The 18074-nt window shown below is 40.4% G+C and overlaps 1 protein-coding gene across 4 annotated transcripts in view; it reads right to left on the reverse strand.

Moving 5' to 3' along the window:
• The window catches only part of zbtb33 (zinc finger and BTB domain containing 33), a 49245-nt gene that overhangs the window by 21013 nt on the left and 10158 nt on the right, over positions 1-18074 (reverse strand). The window contains exon 1 of one of the 4 annotated variants that reach the window (XM_072270970.1): positions 13573-14001. The exons of the other annotated variants lie outside the window; for them this stretch is intronic. The gene's annotated coding sequence lies outside the window, so the exon portion shown is untranslated. Of the gene's footprint in view, positions 1-13572; positions 14002-18074 lie in introns of those variants that run through there. 4 annotated transcript variants of the gene reach the window in all.

The raw sequence follows: 18074 nt of genomic DNA on the forward strand, positions 1-18074 counted from the left end.
GCAGCAGCTTGGAAATTATTTAGGTTATGCTAAAGTCACAAACAAGAGTTAATCATTTGAAAAATGCACCTGGTTTCTTATTCCATTACAAGTTTTGACAGAAAAGCAGCTTATGGCACAAACTGAAATCCACATTTTTCCCTAAAACAGAGAACTAATTACTATTTTGAAGAAGTTGCCAAATGCTAGAGGAACTAGACCTTAAAATTTAATGAATATAACTGACAAAGGATTGCTTAAAACATCTGGAAAGAAACTTTGAACAATAACGGGTAGGAAAGCTAACACCATGATAAATAACCATCATCATAATTGCTAAATTTAGTCTATGAAATACAATGGATTCAGATCTGGAACAACTGTTTTTCCTTTTTCCAACAAGGGCCTTCCACTGCACGTTGCCTGGAGACGTACTCATGGCTGCACCTGGCGAGGGGCTTAGCTGAAGTACAGTAGTCATGGCTTACATGTTAATAATTTAAAGGTTAAGCGAGTTAGGGCTTTTTTCTTTGGAACGAAGACGGATGAGAGGCAACTTGATAGAGATGTATAGGATTTTGAGAGGCATAGACAGCACCTTTTTCCCCAGAGTGGCAAAAGCTAATACCGGAGGACATCATTTTAAGCTGAGTGGGGAAAGTCTAGAGATGTCAGATGTGGGTTTGTTTCACAGTGGTAAGTGCCTGAAACCACTGCAGATAGTAGAAGCAGATACATTAAGGAGATTTTTTTTTTCATACTTATTTATAGCATGGTAACAGGTTCCTGCGGCCCAACGAGCTCGTGCTGCCCAATTACACCCATGTGAAAATTAATCTACTAACCCATATGTCTTTAGAATGAGAGAGGAAACTGGAGCACCCTGAGGAAACCAATGTAGTCATGGCGAGAACATACAAACTCCCCACAGACAGTGGTTGGGAACTGAACACAGGTCGCTGGTGCTGTAAAAGCACTAACTACAAACCTCATTTCCAGAAAAGTTGGGATATTTTCCAAAATGCAATAGAAACAAAAATCTGTGATATGTTAATTCACGTGAACCTTTATTTAACTGACAAAAGTGCAAAGAAAAGATTTTCAATAGTTTTACTGACCAACTTAATTGTATTTGTAAACATACACAAATTTAGAATTTGATGGCTGCAACACACTCAACAAAAGTTGGGACAGAGGCATGTTTACCATTGTGTTACATCACCTTTCCTTTTAATAACACCTTTTAATCGTTTTGGAACCGAAGATACTAATTATAGTAGATTTTCAATTGGAAATTTTGTCCATTCTTGCTTGATAGAAGACTTCAGCTGCTCAACAGTCCGTGGTCTCCGTTGTCTGATTCTCCTCTTCATGATGCGCCATACATTTTCAATAGTAGATAGATCTGGACTGGCAGCAGGCCAGTCAAGCACACGCACTCTGTGTCTACAAAGCCATGCTGTTATAGCCCGTGCAGAATGTGGTCTGGCATTGTTCTGCTGAAATAAGCATGGACGTCCCGGGAAGAGACATTGCCTTGATGGCAACATACGTCCCTCTAAAATCCTAATATACGCCTCAGAGTCAATGGTATCTTCACATACATGCAACTCACCCATGCCGTGGGCACTGATGCACCCCCATACCATCACAGATGCTGGCTTTTGCACCTTTCGCTGATAACAATCTGGATGGTCGTTTTCATCTTTGGCACGGAGAACTCGACGCCCGTTTTTTCCGAAAACTAGCTGAAATGTGGACTCATCTGAACAGCACACGGTTCCACAGTCTTTCGGTCCATCTGAGATGAGCTCGGGCCCAGAGAACTCGCCAGCGTTTCTGCATAGAGTTGATGTATGGCTTCCTCCTTGCGTAATACAGTTTCAAGTTGCATTTCTGGATGCAGCAACGGACTGTGTTGAGTGACAATGGTTTTCCGAAGCACTCCCGATCTTGCGTTGAGAAATGTTCCTTTTAAACTAACAATTCTCTTGTGAATTTTGGCACAAAGGGGTGAGCCACGACCCATCCTTGCTTGCAAAGACTGAGCCTTTGATGGACGCTACTTTTATACCCAGTCACGATACCTCACCTGCTACCAATTAGCCTGCTTAATGTGGAGTCTTCCAAACCGGTGTTACTTGAATATTCTGTGCACTTTTCAATCTTATTTTAACTCTGTCCCAACTTTTGTTAGTGTGTTGCAGCCATCAAATTCTAAATTTGTGTATATTTACAAAATACAATTAAGTTGGTCAGTAAAACTATTGAAAATCTTTTCTTTGTACTTTTGTCAGTTAAATAAAGGTTCACGTGAATTAACATATCACAGATTTTTGTTTTTATTGCATTTTGGAAAATATCCCAACTTTTCTGGAAATAGGGTTTGTAATTGCTACATTACCATGCCACCTCTATATAAGAGTTTAAAAGAGCTTAAGAGAGTTTAAGAAGGATGAAAGAAAAATGGAGGGTTATGGGTTATGTAGGAGGGAAAGGCTACATTGATTGTGGAGTAGGTTAAAAAGTGGGCACAATATCTTGGGCCAAAGGACACTTTCTGTGCTGCGCTGTTCTATATTCTAATTTGATTGTACAAGCAAAAAATTGTTAAGAATTTGCAATCATGAATGCCAACAAAAAAGTAGGTCGTTCTGACTGGATGCTAGATTGAAGGATTTCTTAACAGAGCTGTATTTGCTATGCAGCACTGATTTTAAAACAAATGCATACTTTAAACAGGATGGAAGAGTACTACTTTTTAACAGAACAGTAAAATCAAAACTTCACTGAGAATGCTGAAATACTATGAAATTTTAATTTACTTGGTGTATTATTTAATCAGAAGACCATCTGGTAGTTAAGGAATCTGCAAAGCTCCTAGGTTAGTTTGGTCACTGTTTCAGATTTTCCTTGGTGCTATATGTTGGCAATGAAACTTTGGGTAATTACTGACTATTACTCTAAGGCATGACTTGTATTATAATGGATTTACTTATTTATTGAGACACAGTGTGGAACAAGCCCTTCTGGCCCATCAAGCAACTCCAGATTTAACCCTAGCCTAATCACAGGACAATTTACAATGACCGATTAACCTACCAACCGATACGTCTTTGGACTGTCGGAGGAATCCTGTGCAGTCACGGGCAGACGGCGGGAATTGAACCGGGTCGCCTGTACTGCAAAGCTTTGTACTAACCACTACCCTATAGTGCCACCCTATTACCTCACCAGGCCATGAAATTATTTATTTTTCAAGCCTCTAGTCATAATGCACTGGAGGCCTGAAGTAGTTTTTTTTTACATATCAGACTATGATGCACACCAAAAGCCAGTCACACTACAGAGAAAAAGTCTTTCTTAACAACCTGCAGTTTCACCTTTGCCAGTCTTCATCAGACCAAGGCACATGCACCTCTCGCCTTTCTCCCCTCTGTCTAAGTGAAAACTAATGACATCTGGCCACTGCAATCTAAATACAATGTAACGTGAAGGCAGGAGAATCGGGTTAAGGGGATAATAAATCAGCCATGATGGAATGCAGGAACAGACTCAAATGGCTGAATGGCCTAATTCTGCTTCTATGTCATCGAGACAAATAACTAACACCCGAGAATGCCTATAGTTATTATTTTTCCAATTCCTCCAAGTTTCTGCAGCAAAGTTTCAAGATGGTCAGTGGAAGCCTCCTTGTAGGTCTCCATGGAACTGGGCAATTTGGAATGTAAATGTAAATAGAGAGTACAGGAGTACGCCACATGCATTCAATCTCATATTTTCCTTTTTTTACCTTCTTTATAGGAAAGTATTTCACATTTCAGCAAATTCTCCAAATTCACAAAAAGGAAACACATTACTTTGTCGAACATTTCAAATGAATAGGTTAAGTCATATTAAGTATTTTAGAACCAGTTAAACACCTATAGTAGGGGGTTATAGTGTCATGGTGTCACAGAAATAGGCCTTTTGACACACCTAGTCCATGCCAAACTATTACTCCACCTAGTTCCATCAGCAGGCACCTGGACCACTGCCCTCCATACCCTCCCGTCCGTGTGCCTGTCCAAGTCTCTCATAAATGTTGACATCAAACCTGCATCCACCAATTCTGCTGGCAGCTTGGTCCACATTCTCACCACCCTCTGGGTGAAGAAGTTCCGCTTAACATTTGACCTTTCACCCTTAACCCATGACCTTTATTTTTAGTCTCACCCAACCTCAGTGGAAAAAAGCCTGTTTGCACTTATCCTATCTATACCCCTCATAATTTTGTGCACCTCTATCAAATCTCAGCCAATTTCTTGTTGGCTCTATGAACTGTATCATCCAACATAATAAAAGCTTCAATGTTGGCGCACAATGTTGTGCCAAACTAAATAAATTAAGAAGCAAAAGGCCAATTAAACTATTCCCTAATGCCTACACAATGGCCATATCCTTATAATTCCATCATATTCATGTGCCCATCTAAACGTCTCTTAGAAGTCCCTAAAGTATCTGCCACTATCACCACCCAGGCAAGTCCATCCCAGGCACCCAACACTCTCTGTGTAAAAAAACTTACAACACCTCACATTTCCTTTGAAATTACCCCCTCTCAATTTAAATGTATGCTCTCTGGGATTAGACATTTCAATCCTTACAGTCAGTTTCCAACTAAACAAAAGGACAACATTAGTCACTCTTCCTGAACCTGATTAAAATTAAGTTTCCCTTAATCAAAAGGGATTATGTGGCAAAGTCAACTGAGGGAATAACCTTGAAAAACTAAAATAATAGTAAGTATTTCAAAACAAAATGTTGCTTAACACAAGACAACTGGAGAAAAATCTTGACAGGACTATTTTTCACTTATATTACTAACTTGGAGTAAATTACATGTTAGACCAAGGTGCACATCCAAAAGCCAATCAAACTGCTGAGAAACGGTATTTCTTAACAATCTGCAGTTTCACCCAGACCAAGACACATGCACCTCTCACCCTTCTCCCGTCTGTCTAAATGCTACCTAGTGAAATCTGCCCACTGCAATCTGAGTAAAATTCAATGAGGAGGCAAAGCAAACAGCATTATGAAGGATCCCACGCACCCCTCATATAAACTCTTCTCCCTCCTGCCATCTGGAAAAAGGCACCGAAGCATTTGGGCTCTCACGACCAGACTATTTAACAGTTTCTTCCCCCAAGCCATCAGACGCCTCAATACCCAGAGCCTGGCTTGACACCAACCTACTATACCCTCTACTGTGCCTACTGTCTTGTTTATTATTTATTATTACTTATTGTAGTGTCTGCACTGTTTTGTGCACTTTATACAGTCCTGGATAGGTCTGTAGTCTAGTGTAGTTTTTGTGTTTTTTCTTACGTAGTTCAGTGTAGTTCTAGTATTGTTTCATGTAGCACCATGGTCCTGGAAAATGGTGTCTTATTTTTACTATGTTCTGTACCAGCAGTTATGGTTGAAATGACAATAAAAAGTGACTTGACTTGACTTGAGAATGGGGTTGGGGTGCATTGATGGAATGGTGGAACAGACTCAATGGGGCCAAATTCATTCTATATTTTATAAACAATTTTCTAACATCTGAGTATGCTTTAATTCTTTCAATTCCTGCTTTGAAATAGAGGAGAACAGGAAACAAAGACCTCCAAGTTTTAAAGATGTGCTGGAGACAGATTTGATGAGTTTAAAAAAGTGTTGTAATTAGCGATCCCTTGACCTTAAAAGGAGTTCAGGAGACAGTCCTTCATATGTGTATGCAAGCATTTGGTTCAGTAGATCAATAAGTTAGTTAACAGGAAGAGTATACCAAGTCCCCTGTTTAATCTAATAAGTAGAGGTATGGCAGGGCACGTTAGACCTACAGAATGCACATTCTGAACAACCACAGTGTCTTCAGCTGGAGATGCTCAACCCACAGTTTATCCAGCTTGAGTACAGCTACATCAGTACAAACTATTTCATTGTTTAGTAGACAACACGTTTCAGAAAGCGGTCACCCCAAAGGTCAAAAGAGTGCTGACTGAGGGGGTCTGAGCAACTGACATGGAGACAAAGACGTGCGTAGTTCAGGAACCCCCCCCCCCCCCAAGGCTAGCTTACTCTTGGACTAGTATTCGGTTCTGAATACTGATGGCAGAGCATTCTTCTAGGGGTTGGTAGCCAAAGCCAGATCATAGCACCAAGGGTGTCACAGCTGTACATTGAGGAAAGAGAGTTCACAGAAGCAGTAGGTATACGGTATTGTGTAGTTAGGAGAGTGGACAGGAACTTGTAGGGCTACAAATGTAACTCCAGGTTGATACATTGCTTTCCCAGTGCCAGTTCCAACATCTCAATGAGCGACTGCAAGAAAATTCTGAAGGAGGAAATAAATAGCTAGAGGTCATGGAGCAAATCAGAACTGTATTTTATAAAGTGAATAAAAGCAATAAGTAGAATCTCAGAAGTAGTTATCGAACATTACTGCACAATACATTTTGCTGATCTTTTAAACTACTCTAAAATCAATTTCCAATTAATTAATGCACTCCATAATTACCTGTCTTCTATTTCTAGGCCTGCTTTTTTCCCTTCTGAAACTTTCCTCAGATTTCTATCCCGCTGTCAACCTGGTGTAAATTCTCCCCAAAAACTGTCCCAGGAAACATTAACACAGTTGAGATGCAGCCCCTTCCGATGTGCATTGTTTTCCACCTGTCCCAGACCCACTCCTATTATCCCAAGAATCCTATTGTCTTGCAGCATCTTTCTAACCAAGCATTCATGTGTGCTATCATCCACTTCTGCAGCCATCGCAAGGGGGAGAGAGGATGCCAGTGAAAATAATCCAAAGATTGTTAAAAAGGCGTGTGGAGCGCTGATTTTCATTAGTCAAGGGACTGAGTTCAAGAGCCACGAGGATGTTACAGTTCTACAGAACCCTAATTAGATCATACTTGGAATATTGTGTTCAGTTCTGATTGCCTTATAATAGGAAGGATGTGGAAGCTTTAGAGAAGGTTGCAGAGGGCGAATTACTAGAATGCTGCCTGGACTAGAAGTCATGTCTTATGAAAATAGGTTGAGCAGAAAGTATAGTGTACAAAGCAAATGAGCTGAAAACACTTACAAACACATGAAAGTATGATATTATCGCTATTGTGAACATGGCTTAAGGAGTAAAAGGAATGGCACCTTAACATTCATGATTACAGGGTTTTCAGGCAAGAAACCAGAGGGTGCCAATATGGTTCAAGAAACAATCAGAGCCGTGAGAAGGGCTGATTTGTTAAAACCCTCCTCAAACAATGTTATGTGGGATAAGCTAAAGAATAAAAAAGCACAGTCCCACTCGGACTGATATATCCTTCTTAGCAGTGTATTATAGACGAGGGAAATGGAACAGTAAATTTGCAGTAAACAGTAACTTCTGGCAAGTGCAAAAGTATTTGGACAATAATGGTGGGGAATTTTAATTACACAGATGTTAATAGACAGCACAAAGGGCACAGAATTCATATGCTGCATTCAGTATAGCTTTCTTAACATCTTAGAAGTAGATAAATTACTGTGCAAGGATGAAATAAATTCCAGAATGTTGCAATAAATAAAGAGCAAACTGCAGGTGCTCTGATCATCATTTTGTAACCCCTCCAGCTAAAAAAAATTATGATGGTAATGTTGTACCTTTGTCTAGAAAGTGTGGAATGGAGTAATTACAGGTAGTTTAACTTTATTATGGAAGAATTATTGGCAACAAGTTGGAGGAAAAATATAACATTCATTTAAGAAATGCAGATTACTCAGAAACAGTCAATGTGGATTTACTAAGGGGAGTTATTGATCTTTTGTTTCGAGGTAAGCACAGAATAAGCCCTTCCAGTCCTTTAAGCTGCGCTGCCAGTGACCCATTTAACCCTAGCCTAATTGTCCTGTGATTAAACAAGGGTTAAATGTTGGGGGTTGCCAGTGGCATGGCTTGAAGCTTATTCCACGCTGTATCTCGAAATAAAATAATCATGAGACAATTTACAATGACCAGTTAGCGTACTAATTGTACATCTTTGGACTGTAGGAGGAAACCTGCACATTGGGAGGAAACCCATGCATTCCACGGGGAGGATACACAAACTCCTCACAGAGGACTTCAGGATTGAACTACAAGTCCTGGTGCCCCGAGATGCCCTATTGTGACTACGGTGGCGCCCTATGGCTTACAAACTTGATTAAGTGTTTTAAGAGGTAGTAAGGAAAGCTGATGAGGACAGGGGCTCTGATGTAGTATTCATACATTTCAGCAAGACATATGACAAGGACCTTTAGGCAGGCCAGGCAGAAACACGAGAGATCTAAGTCACTGACTCAGTGGCAGGTTGCAGGGTGTAGTGATTGCCAGTGGGTTTTATGACTGGGAGGATTTTACCAGTAGGGTCAGGTCCTCTGCTCTATGATTAGACTTCAATCATTGATACATGCAACAAAAATTAACATTCTCAAATGATGCAATAATTGGCTCGCTCATTAACAGGAAGAAAGGTGGCTCTCAACCTCAAAAGACATAGGTGGTCTAGTCAGTGGGCAGAAAAATGTTTAATCCACAGAATTGTAAGGTATTATATTTGGGAAGGTGCACCAAGCCGGGGGATCTATGGAGTAAATGGGAGTAAGTTGAGAAGTCTGGAGGAGGATTCGGAAGGGTATGTCAACTTTAAGGAAGCAGTGAAGGTAGATAAGGTGTTAAAAGTTACCTAGGTTGATGGTCTTTATCAACCAAGACACTGATTACTAGAGCAGGGAGATTATACCAAAATTATACATAACATGCTAGAATAATATAAAATATTAGACAAGGCACCATTTGTGTATTGTATACAGAACTGTGCAAAACAATAAGCCACATACAATTAACTAAGGTGCCTAAGACTTTTGCACAGTACTATATTTGTCAAAGTGGAGCGGAGAGTGAGTTAGTAAATCTGGCAGGAGCAAAGAATGTTGGGAATGGCGAGAGTGGAAAGCCGCTGGAGGAGTGTGGGAAGGATGACAGAGAAGGAGTGACAGGGAGGGGTGTGACATGGGTACACACACACCCAGCCCTGACACAACAGGCAAAGTCATTGGACTCTAAACAATTGGTTTACTGATCACTGGTGCTTCCCGCTCCCTCCCCTTTTCCCAACCATGATTCCCCTCTCTTTACCCCCTTCCCACTCTCAGTCCCAAATAGAAACCCACATCAGGATCAGATTTATCAACACTCACAGATGTCATGAAATGTGTTTTTTTTCTGTGGCAGCAGTACAGTGCAATACATACAATTACCACAGTACTGTGGAAGAGTCTTAGGCACCCTAGGCATATATATGTGCCTAAGAATTTTGCACAGTACTGTACAGTTCAAACCACCACATTGCAGGAAAGATGTGAATGCCTGGACAGGATGCAGAAAATATTTATGAGGACTGGAAAATTTTGTCAATGAAGAAAACAGGATAAATTGCGACTATTTCTTTTGAAAAAAGGAAGGCTGATGGGAGACTTAATCAAAGTGTTTAAATAATGAGAACCCCAAATAAACAGGAAGAAATTCTTCCCTTGGTGAAAATCCATGGGACTTAAAAAATTAAACAAAATGGGAAAAGGATCACAGGGGATGTGAGAAAAATCTTTCATCCAGACGGCAGCAGGGTTCAGTAATTCAATGCCTGAAATGGAAAAATATTCAACTCATTGTCTACTTGAAAAATTACAACTGCAGGGCTATGTGATAAGTGCGTAGCTCTGTTTCAGTGTGGATATGCTAGTATGAATGGTCATAAGTGTTCCCTGATTATACAAATTTGTGTTCAATCTACCAAGGAGCCTTAGCCTTCAACTAAGATGACAATCAATAATAAAGCATACACACTGGTGCCAGGATAAAATGGAAATAGGGTAGGCTAATTAGTCATTGCAAACTGTCCCGTGATTAGGTTTGGATTAATCGGGTTTGTCAGCTGTTGCTGGGGCAGCGTGTTTCGAAGGATTGGAAGGGCTGACTCTGCACTTTCGCTAAATAAAATAAGTATAAACAGGAGTATAAAAAGTGGCCGAGGGATTTAAAAAGATGAATGATTTTAATCTCTGAATATAGGTTTATGTTCCATTAATTTTAATCATACTTTGTTGCTTTATAATGCTTAGAGTCATAGAACACTACATCACAGAAACAGGCCCTTTGGCCCATTTAGTCTGTGCCAAACTATTATTCTATCCTATTGACCTGCTCCTGGACCAAGGGATTGTTATTTGAATGAGGGTAGTCATTCTTTAAAAGTTAGCCTAGGCAAGAAATCTGAAATCTGATTATGATTACTGTACATCACAAACATGCCTAATCTTGTGCTCACCAATATATGCAAATATGGCTAACAAGAATAAATTAAAGGCATCCGTGAGTCTTGCGAGACCATGGATCTGCGCCTGGAAAGTCTTCGCTCTCCATGGAAGACCGGCAATTGCCCATGCTGCAAGTCTCCCCTCTCCATGCCACCGATGTTGTCCAAGGGAAGGGCATTAGGGCCCATACGGCTTGGCACCAGTGCCATCGCAGAGCACTGTGTGATTAAGTGCCTTGCTCAAAGACACAACACGCTGCCTCGGCTGGGGCTCGAACTCACGACCTTCAGATCACTAGTCGAATGCCTTAACTACTTGACCACGTGCCCACACAACGAGACACACCTCATACAATTGGAGGTGGCAACCTTTGCCCTAAGATAGAAGCCTCAGATCAAATGAAGAAATTAAGTATATTCCCCAGCAAAGATGCACTGGGCCTTTTTTATTTTCATGTCATGGTTCACCTATTCACTACCTTTATCAGCTAATTCACTTTGAAATTAGTGCATTTATTTACACTGTAGTGTTGTTTTATGTGATGCAAAACATAAGTTACAGAAGGTTAATTTATATGGGTAACATCTGGTATCCCAAAATAGTCCTTGTGTAAAGTGATCTACACTTGTCCAACTGGACTCAATTCAGAAAGACTCCAATCTGCCAGATCTGATTGGGTATTATTTGACTCACCCAAGCAGATGCTGTTAAAATAAACATCACCTGCATTGAACATAAATGTTCTTACCATTCCAAAATATAATCTTACTCCAAGCTCAAAACCACTAACATTTATTACATAGGACAGAAATGTTTAAAACCTCAGTGGAAGATTTGTATCAATGAAATGCCGTATCATTTCCCACAGAACTCCATCCAAACACTTCACATTCAGTGAACTGCAACCATCTATGATGCAAGCGAACAGTGCAGACAGCTTTTCCAAGCACTCTCTCAAATAACATTTCTACCATTATTGCTTGACAAGCACTTAACGAAAGAGAGATATAATGGCTTATTTAATCCCTCATTCAAACAATACCTTGGGCAATAGAGCAATTAAAATACAGGTGCCCCCGCTTTACGAACGTTTGCTTTATGCCACTTTGCTTTGACGAAAGACCTACATTTAGTACCTGTTTTTGCTAACTGAAAGAGGATTTTCACTTTTATGAAAAAAGATGCCCGCTTTAAACTTGAGAAAGTTTACCCTGAGAAAGACTACCGTGACCGTGAAGGCTTACGCGGGCAGGTGTGTGATTTTTTTCTACAAATTGGTTTTAGCTAAATCTTCCCGATTCTGTTTAGTGAAACTACACTGTACATACATTATTTCTACTTTATATAGGCTGTGTATTTATCATATCATTCCTGCTTTTACTATATGTTAGTGTTATTTTGGGTTTTATGTGCTATTTGGTATGATTAGGTAGGTTACTTTTTGGGTCTGGGAACACTCAAAAATTTTTCCCATATAAATTAATGGTAATTACTTCTTCGCTTTACTTCATTTTGGCTTATGAATGGTTTCATAGGAACGCTCTACCTTCAGATAGTGAGGGAAACCTGTAGACATTCTTAAACTACACTAAAAATGGATTTTCTTAAAAAACCCTAAAATCACCTTGAAAAATAGGCTTCTTAAGATACTCATAGAACACTCTTTCAAAGTGACCACTCTTGGACAAACAGTATTGCATTAGGTTTTCGGGTATCTTCTGATCGTTCCTCTCATTTGTCCTTTAAGACACCACCTACATGTACTGGTAGAGCCTAACATCAAAGACTACAAAATAGTTACACCACTAAACTGCAAATCATTTAGTCACCAAACTAACCCAAAAAAAATTGCAATTAGGACTCTCTTTCTTTGTTAGACCATAATACAAAGGAGCAGAATTAGTCCATTCAGCCCATCAAGTCTGATCCGCATCACTTTCCATCTCAAACAATCTGCAGGAAGAACTCAGCGAGTTGAGCGGCATTTACGGGAGGAAAGGAATTGTTGATCTTTTGGGTCATACCCTGTATCAGGTTCTAATGCTACTCATTTGGATTAATTTAAGTATCTGTCATCTAAATTAGCTACAGGTTCCCCTTCAGTGAAGATCAGCTTCCAGAAAAGACATCCAGCCTCACCTTCGCCTGACTGTGACCTTCCAAACAAGTCATAGAAGTGATAAACATTTTCTACTATCCAGTGTAAACCAAACTGAAACATGCCAGTACCAATATTCCTCTTCCCTTCTCAAGTACAGATCTCAGACAAAGGACTCAGTCTCCATAAGACCTTAAGACATAGGAGCAAGAATTTATCAACCCTGCTTTAAATATACCCAAGGACTTGGTCTCCACAGCCGCCTCTGGGAATGTATTCCAGAGGTTCGCCATCCTCTGGCTAAAGAAATTCCTCCTTATCTCAGTTCTAAAGGGGCATCCTTCTATACTGAGGCTGTGCCCTCTGGACCTAGACTCTCCCACTATTGGAAACATCCTCTCCATGTCCACTCTATCTAGGCTTTTCAATATTTGATATGTTTCAATGAGACCACGCCCCCATATTCTTCTAAAATAATTCAACAATTTCAGGTCAGCATTTTTACCTCGTTTCCAACATTTATTCCGCATGCCTCCAGCAATTTCATAAAACAGTACAAGAGTATAGGCCCTTCAGCCCCCAATTTTGTGCTGCTCCAAGATCAATGTAACCCTTCCCTCCAAATTTCATATAATCATTTTGCACGTACACCTCTTCCAGACTTACACCAAGGTACTATTCTTTTTCACTCTGCACTATCACCTTTCTTGTCTTTCCATCTTTCATCTCATTCACAAACTTTTCCTTTTTTAAAAAATCCCTGTTTTGTAACATTTATTTGAGCTCCATCTCATGTCAGCTCGTATGGAGGTCAGATTGTGAAACACACGTCAACGAGTAACTGCTCAATGGATTGGAGCTTTTCAACCCAATTCCCATCAATCACTTAGGCCATGTCCTGTAGGTCCTTTATTACTGTATATCTTCATTAATGATATGCAATATTGTTACACACCAGCAGCAATAGATATGAAATTGAGTCAGGTTTTTATAAATAAACAATGAAATTTATTAACCTCTACTCAAAAGCATCGAAAAGTAAACAAACGACTAATTTAAACAAAAGTCAACAGTGTTATGCATCTATAGTTACCAAACAGTCGAACTTAAATACAATTCTTAACAGATCCTACCTTAAGCACAGTATTAAGGTGGTAGTTTAATGTCCATATGATTTATGAAATAAATGAGAGGAGTTCCCGAACCTTGCGAGGAAGAAAGAAGAAACTGTTGATGCAGATTCCAGCCGAGAAATGCCTTGTCAGAAGATACCACGAAGAGTGAGTTTTCTCAAGGTAACTGACCTTTTGCCAGAAGTGGTCACTGCACAACACCCAAACCATGTAAGGGTTAACAAAATTGCGTGCCACGTATGGATGGTACCAAGTGTCAGTCACCCCTGAAATGCGCTGAATGCTGCTGATTAACCCCAATCCTTAGGGTTCGCTCAAAAGCTGGAAATTCTTTACTCTCTATCTCTCTCTCTCTCTCCCTCTCGCAACACTCTCCCTCTCCTTCTCCGATTTTGTAACCATCGACTGTGACTCTCAACAAAAAAACATCTATGCAACAAACTGTGGTTTCCCTTTTATACCGGATGGAGCCTGCCATCACATGACATCACATCACCCCGCTATCATGAGACAATTACGTCATGCCCATCATGAGATAATGACCTCATGCTCACCAGAGAATTACATCATGCTCACGGGATAGGTAACAATATCGAAAGAATTTCTAACATGCACCAAATTTGCTTCTTCTTCAATTTTACAGTTAATTCAATAATTAATGTCTGCACCATTTCTGTAAAAATTCTGGATTACTAATCATTGGATCCACCCTCTAACCACACAATCCATCCACCCAAATCCCAGACTCTGTGCTTGGCAACATCCAGTGGTACCTTCTACTGCTGGAAGCAAGTTCATTGTCTGTCACTTTAAGTCCTACCTGCTTTCTCTTGCTCAAAACCTTGCCGGCACACTCCCCTGCCTTAACAAATCCCTCTGAAGTCCCACCTCGTGATAATGCCCTGGATCTCCTCACTCATTCCGGACTCACAGCTCTGCACTTCATCCTTTTCCTGCTGGGTGCATCAGTTTGCCTCCTTGTGAAATGTGCCAGATCTTTCCTAGCAGAGTGTGAAGCGCATTACTAATGCGAGTTACTGTATTCCAAGTTGGCACTGATACACACAGAATTCATTGCAGGGGCTGGCTTTTCACCATTGCAAATTTGGATTCATACCACTGTAACTTAACTGTCTGCAGACTTCACATTGAATCACCTCAGTCTTGACTCACACTATTTGCCCATTCCCTCTGAGTAATTCAGCTAACACCTGGTCCTCATATCATCAACCATTCTTAGAGACTTAATTTAAAATTTACGTTTCTTCTGGATTTGCAAACTATTAATTGCCATGATCTGACTGAGCAGAATGGAATGATTCTTAATTTCCACCCCTTACATTTAATAAAATCACAATTCACCTGTGCAATGTGTAAAAAGAGAGCTTAATCCAATCACAGTGAAAAGATTCAACAGGAAGTTTCATCATCTAAGCAACGAATTTAGTCATCTATGACCAGAAACTGTGCATAAGCGTCTTATGACAGTGAATATAAGACCATAAGACACAGGAGCAGGATTAGGCCTTTCAGCCATTATGGCTGATTTATTATCCCTCTCAACCCCATTCTCCTGCCTTCTCCCTGTAACCTCTGTAGCTAGAATGCACTAAAACCCAGTAAACATCCTATAGCACCACACTGCCAGAACATGCAGACTATATTTTTAAATATTGCAAACAAAAATTGTGTTGAGGTCGTATAAAGGCCTGATCACCATTGTGAAGCTCATTTACGCTACAAGTTTATCTAAAAAGCAGCCACACAGGGTCGACTTCATAGGCCCGGCTGGCATACCACAATACTGCTTTTAATTCAGACTGTTCACTGGAAGAGAAATCAGGCTTCAGGGCAAATTTAACCATTTAGGGAAAATGGGAGGTCAATTTTGAGAGCAAAAGCAACAAATAAAGAGGAACAGATCTAGTCCTACCGGTCTGTTCTTCACAGGTTTAATAGACAGCAAGGCCAGAACAATTGTCACGTGACTAATAATTCCATCAGCAGCTTACAATAGTAAATAGAACATAAACACAAGAGATTCTGCTAACGACAGAGATCCAGAGCAACTGAATAAGTGAAGCAGTATCTCTGGATGACTAAACAGTGGAGGACTGGAAAGGAAAGGGGAACATGTCAGAATAACAAGGTGAGGGGAGGGAAAGGGGGACAAGCTAGAAGGTGATTGGTGAAGCCAGGTGGGTGGGGGAGAGGGAATGAAGTGAGACGCTAGGAGGTGAAGGGCTGGAGAAGGAATCTGATAAAAGAGGAGAGTGGACCATGGGAGAAAGGGAAGGACGGACACCAGAGAGAGAAGCTAGGCAGGCGAGGAAAAGAAAAAAAGAGGCCAGAGTGGGAATAAGAGGAGGAGGGGGGAAAGATTACCAGAAGTTGGAGAAATCGATGTTCATGCCATCAAGACATGCCAAACAGAACATGCTACAGCCTTTTAAAAAAAAACTATGCCTCGTTGTACAAAAGGAAAAGGTCAAAACCTTTTTGCTATTTTACCAATGAATTGAAAGACTGAACGTCAAGATTCAGTCCCATGTGTGACAATTGCAAGTCACAACAACAGAACAAATTGACTACTTTCCTACATCATTGTGGTACTGACAAACCTTGCTTAACAAAATTAGAAGAACATAAGCAATGCCTAAAGTTCAAAGTAAATTTATTATCAAAGAATGTATATGTTACCATTTTCTACCCCAAGATTCATTTTCTTGCAAGCATTAGTAGGGAACAAAAAAAAATACAAAATCTATACATGAACAGAAACAGACTGACAAACAACCCATGGGCAAAAGAAGACAAATTCTGCCAAAATAAAACTGAGAATATGAGTTGGAGGAGATTTGGTATATGGCCAGACTCTCGCAAATGTCTACAGATGTACCATGGAGAGCATTCTGACTGGCTGCATCACTGTCTGGTACAGAGGCACCAATGCACAGGATTGAAAACAGCTGCAGACTCCACCAGCTCCATCATGGGCACCAGCCTCCCCACCATCAAGGCCATCCTCAAAAGGCAGTGCCTCAAGAAGGTGGCACTCATCATTAAAGACCCTCAGCATCCAGGACATGCCCTCTTCTCATCGCTGCCATCAGGGAGGAGGTACAGGAGCTTCCGGACACACACACAATGTTTTAGAGTAGCTTCTTCCCCTCTGCCATCAGATTTCTGAATGAACAATACCCCACTGTTTTGTTCTCTTTCTGCACTATTGAATTTTTAACATTTCTTAATGTAACTTATAATAAATGTTATGTTTTACACTGTACTGCTGCCATAAAACAACAAATTTCACAACGTACATGTGTAATAATAAACCTGATTCTATTTCTAAGCTGTAAAGGGTCCTTGAAAGTGAGTGAGTCTGTAGGTCCCCCAACATCACTCAGCTGGATTTCCATTTGTCCTCTTCTCCTTCCTCAATGCTCCAGTACTTTAAGAATCAATACCCTTGCAACTGCTGCCACAAACATCCCAGTACAAGCCGAAGATAACAGCAGATGCGAAATCAAAGGGGAAAAAAAAATAGACTTAGCTTTTCAAAGGATGAGTGGAATTACCATGATTAGTTACAGCATTGCACTTGTTGAGAAGCCAGCCAGTGGTGTAACAGCACCAGACTTCAAGGCCAGTGTTCCCTGGTTCAAATCTGGCTGGCTCCGTCCATGCTACGTTGAGTGTCGAGCTAGCAACTCGGCCTCATTAAAAAAAACCAGGAAAAAATGCTAAAGAAGGGCAAAGTTGCCACCTGGTGCGCCACGAGGCGTGGAAAGAACCAACAGCCACAACTTGTTAAGAAAGCTCAACCACCAGACTATGAAAAATGCTGCCAGTTTCTGTAACTGCACTGTATCTGCTCTGAACAAAGCACAAAGCAATCTCCTACATGCTTCGCATCTGTTTTTCTTCAACTGTGGATTCCCCTCCACCATACCTGACAGAGAAAAGAAGTGTTAGACCATAAGAGATATGAACAGAATCAGGCTATTCACCCTGACTAATTAAGATTAAGAATCTATCAACTTCCACCTTAAATATACCCAATTACATGGCTTCCACAGCCACCTATAGAAATGAATTCCACAGATTCATCACCCTTTGGCTAAAGGTATTCCTCCTCAACTCCATTCTAAATGGATGCTCCTCCATTTTGAGGCTGTGTCCTTTGGTACTAGACTCCCCTGTTTTTTCTCTCTTAATCTCAGTCCTCTCCTTCAAAGGTTTTTGATGATTAACATATTTGCTTCAGATTTCCAGAATACATTACACATTTCACACATGCCAGATTTATTCCTCGTACCCTTTTATTTCACCCCGTACTATTATCCCTTTTGTCACTTAATCTTTCTATTTCACCTATCACAGACTTTCCATTTTTGTCCTTTCCTCTTTTTCTATCTCTTGTTTGAGTTCCAATCTATCCCAGCTCTGATGAAGGCATCCACCTGAAATATTAGCTCTCAGGATCTCTCACCTAAAACAAT

Source organism: Mobula birostris, chromosome 10 (assembly GCF_030028105.1).
Source record: "Mobula birostris isolate sMobBir1 chromosome 10, sMobBir1.hap1, whole genome shotgun sequence".
Taxonomy (NCBI): Eukaryota; Metazoa; Chordata; class Chondrichthyes; order Myliobatiformes; family Myliobatidae; genus Mobula; species Mobula birostris.